The sequence below is a fragment of the Lathyrus oleraceus genome, chromosome 3 (genome assembly GCF_024323335.1).
Source record: "Lathyrus oleraceus cultivar Zhongwan6 chromosome 3, CAAS_Psat_ZW6_1.0, whole genome shotgun sequence".
Lineage (NCBI taxonomy): Eukaryota > Viridiplantae > Streptophyta > Magnoliopsida > Fabales > Fabaceae > Lathyrus > Lathyrus oleraceus.
The window spans coordinates 156,503,763-156,508,417 of NC_066581.1; the positions used below are offsets into that span (position 1 = coordinate 156,503,763).

General features: G+C 33.5%; 1 non-coding gene across 1 annotated transcript; it reads right to left on the bottom strand.

Moving 5' to 3' along the window:
* Positions 1-2,704: 2,704 nt before the first annotated feature.
* On the bottom strand, positions 2,705-2,778 carry TRNAI-UAU (transfer RNA isoleucine (anticodon UAU)). Its single transcript has one exon. It is a non-coding gene; the product is annotated as a tRNA-Ile (tRNA).
* Between the last annotated feature and the right edge of the window lie 1,877 nt (positions 2,779-4,655).

Here is a 4,655-nt window from a genome sequence, read left to right on the forward strand (position 1 = left end):
ATCTTGTCTGATGACTTGCACTTGGGCAAAGGACAATGCAATGATATGCAGTGGACTATGTAATGTTAATGACCTAATATGAAATGAATGTACAAAATGGGAGGTGCAAATTTGAGGTGCTACAGTGGGGATGCACTTAGCAAAGACCCTTTGGTTAAATCATCATGTCCCTATAAGATAAATCATAGTCCCTCGGATGTTGCCTGTGAATATATGATTTTTGTCCCTCGATGACCCGTCGTTGTAGCCTACGGTTAAATGCTGATCGTCCCATCAAATGCTAAGGTATCCTTACAAATGTTGCCTTCAATGACCAATCGATGACCCTACAATGACCCTTTTACATCCAAAGGGATAAGACTACTTACTTCTCAATAGTAAGGACAGTTTTACCCCCATAAGGATAGGAAATGCCCATAAAGACCTTGGGTGGGTATAACTCTTAATTGCTGGCTCACAACCTAAAACATTTTTCATACCTCACACTTTGCAAATACTAGAAAATCACCACTTGGTATACATTCGTACTAGAATCATTGCCAAGTTATATTTTTCTAAACAACTTTCAAAATTAAATGAGATAAATACTTTGTATACATTCGGACAAGAATCATTACAAAGCTAAACTCTCTTTTCAAAACATTTTCTAAGCAGTTCACAAACACTTTTTTTTAGACAAGAAAAACATAAGTGATCCAGCAATTAAGAGCCCATGGATAACCATGGATACAAAGGGTGCTAACACCTTCCCTTTGTATAATGTACCTCCCGAACCCAAAATCTAATTAAGGTCTTTCCTGTTCTTTTCCACCTTTCCTTATTGGATAAAAGAAAAGTCGGTGGCGACTCTTGCTATCCGCGACATTTGCTTTCCAAAGCAAAAACACACAAAGTCAGTTCACCGTATGACAGATATAATAAACTCAATTGTGTTTTACCTATCAGTTAAATGTCGAAATCAAAGGGAAATGTGTTTTCACCATTTAAAAATCCAAAAAGGTCATCGTTGAGGGATCAAATCCATGACTATTACACTTTTTTCGTCAGTTTATTAAATACCGAGAGGCAATATGACATACTTTTATGACATCCTTCGTTACCTTGCATATGAAACTGAGATAATACCTCGTTTCTAATCAATGTTATATGTATTATTTATAATAGTGTATGATAAATAAATTTGTAGATAACATCATGTATGATGATAATACCAAAAGTTGCATAACACAAGAATCATTACAAGCCATATTCTAGTTTCCTATTTTAAGAAGATCTTTTCCATATATTTCAGTTTTCAATCCGTGTTACTGCTATAATAAATCTTTACATGTCATAGAGATAACATGTTATTGAACAAGCTCGACATTTAGTTTATTATACAAATCCCAAAATTAAAGAAAGCCTACCTTTAATATTATAAGCCAAAAAAATAATATAACATTGTATATAAGGTCAGAACAAATAAGTAGAGCCTATTGGAAACTAGATCTTCTATAGGCTCTTACAAAATCTTTACATGTCATAAAGATAAGATGTTATTGAACATGAAATATTCAAAATAAAAATTCTAAATGCAATCTTACAATATTTTTAAAACAAAACAAGGAATTTCAAGATCTAAGGACAACTAACTGGTTGGTTGGTTGAACAGTTTGATTAAGGGACTTTTGTCTTTACTATGTCTCATCCTCAGCCTAACATGTTTTCAACCATATAACAAGTAACAAAAAATTTTCAAACTTATTTATACTCTAAAAATAACATAAAATGTCAATAGAAAAATAACATTCAATATCAACTTTCAAAATATTGTCATATCTATAGGTTTAAATGATGTGGCATAATAATTGAGAGATGAATCGAGAAACACTACTAACATCACATAATACCAAAGTCGGCAACACTAAAAACAACATCAAATGTCAATAGACAATAGAAACTAAAAAATTAAATAATTTCTCTTTATAATCCAACATAAATTTTATAAAAATATTGGAAAACATATCAAGAGATGAACACTTATTAAAAATTTATTTTTAACGTACAATTTGAGAAGAATCTAATTTACCTAAATCCGTGTCATCAGTATCTAAATCATGATACACTTTGTGTTAGAAAGTAAAACCAGTTAATCCAAACATAACATCGAACTAAACCCCATAGATACGATGATGGTGACCTCAAGATCTAAATTTTGTCGATGAAATCAAACTTACACATTGCCGTCAAGCTTGGACTAACCCGTGTTTAATGTATTTCATTGGGTGTTGTTGGGAATCATTGGGAGAATAAGGGGAAAACATATCAAGAGATGAACACTTATTAAAAATTTATTTTTAACGTACAATTTGAGAAGAATCTAAATTAGCTAAATCCGCGTCATCAGTATCTAAATCATGATAAACTTTGTGTTAGAAAGTAGAACCAGTTAATCCAAACATAACATCGAACTAAACCCCATAGATACTATGATGGTGACCTCAAGATCTAAAGTTTTGTCGATGAAATCAAACTTACACATTGCCATCAAGCTTGGACTAACCCGTGTTTAATGTATTTCATTGGGTGTTGTTGGGTAAGAAATTATATAAACCTTTCAACTAACCCATTAGTTTAAGGAGTTTTGGAAGGTGTTTTCTTATGTAAGATTCCATGGGTCTTGTGATAATCCTCAATGGAACCCATGCTAAATTAATGCAAAATATGGTCCCGGCGGGGCTCGAACCCGCGACCTTCGGCTCATAAGACCAACGCTCTAACCAATTGAGCTACGGGACCTCTTGAAATTTGTAATTGTTTGGTGCAATTATTGTTTACGATGTGACAATATTCACATGATTGAAATGTTTCCTCCTTTATTATTATTATTATTATTATTATTATTATTATTATTATTATTATTATTATGTTGAATATAAAATTATTATTATTCTATTGAATCTACTATAATTATTTGATAAAAGAAGACATAAAATGAATGTGATTTAATTTTGTTATTATTATTATGTGTTAAATTTGAAACTATTTTGTCTTTAAAAGGAATAGAAAGTTTTATAAACTATATTATTTTTAAAAAAAATATTTAAATAATAGTTTCTATGGATACTCGTAAATATCGGTGGGTATATCAAAATCCACATATATCCGTCTAGTAGATACTCGCACGGATACGGGACAGATAAGTGTATCAAATTTACTAAATGAGGCGGGTAGTATGAGACTAGTAACCGTGTGTTAGCTGGGATTTTCGACGGGAGGAAAAATCTCGGCAAACAAGGGCAAAGACGAAAAATCTTAGTTTGACCATAATCTGGACTTAGAGAAATTTTCGGATGTTGCAAGAGACATTTCGATTATGTGATAGCATCGACCGCATAGGTCTTACGACAGTGGAAATCGGTCAACAAGGCGGTTATTTGGGTGCACAATGTTGCGTTCAAATATCAATGACTGCCTGTGGGTTTCCTTCTAAAGAGACACATGGAGAAAGCACAAAGATAAGCTGCATACAAAGCTTTACGTGGTGAACTCTGGAGATAGAAATGTTAGGGGTAGTTATTTCATACATGTATATATAGGAGTTCATTACATTGAATTAGGTGTGTTAATTGTATTACAAAAATCTCACTGAAAACTCAGAGTATCGACGTATAGAGAAATGAGCGAATGGCTGAAAGAATGTAAGAATTTATGAATTACCAACCTTTAACTTTCAATGCAAAGTTTCAAGTCTTACTATTTCACTTTGCTTTATTTCATTTATTTTCAGTATTATCTAAGTAACTTCATTCAATATTTCTAGTCTTTATCTTTTCTTTTATACACTTTTGAAGTAGTCGAAGTCGACGTCTTTCGGTCTTACGGTCACCTAAGACCCTATGTTTTCGACCAAGTCCAAAACAATCATTTTAACACAAGAGAATACAAAATAAAGTGGTTATCTGGCACTATATCCTAGGATCCACTAGTTGATCCTGCAAGTAACCCTTAATTTGGAGACCAACACTTGTTTACCATTTATCAGCGTAAACAAATTGGCACACTTGGTGGAACCTATGCTAAGTTTCCTATCCGTTTAAAGATTTTCTTGTTTTCTTTCTTTTTAAATAACTTTCTAGTTTTTAAAAGTTGTTTCTAGGAATTTTATATGCAATTAAGGAGTAATATGGCTTTGTCTAGAATGTCTCCTCCTCCTGTAGATAGTATCAATCCCTAGATTAATCTCCAAAATGTAGTGCAACAACCAGTCATGTCGATGGTTGAAGAGCCAGTTCTCCTGACACCAGTTATAACAACTGCTCCGGTGGCATCAACGACGTTGGTCTCAACAATGTCATCGCAAAGGGAAACATCCCACTGTAGTCAGGGAATTCTCTGGATAATCCTACGATTGTGAGACCTTTGTTTGGGTTCTCAATGCCACCGCCTGGAAGAGATTACCTTTATGGTATGCCAACGTCCATGATGGTGAACCTTTAACCAAATGCATCAACCTTTAGTGACAATATGATGGCCACATCGCCATTCTACAACCCCTACAATGCCTCAGCGTTAACCATCAACAATATGGTATGACCACGAGGGATAAACTATATCCCCCAGAATACGCCATCTTTGAATATAACTTCTATGATGACCATGAGGTAGCAAATGGA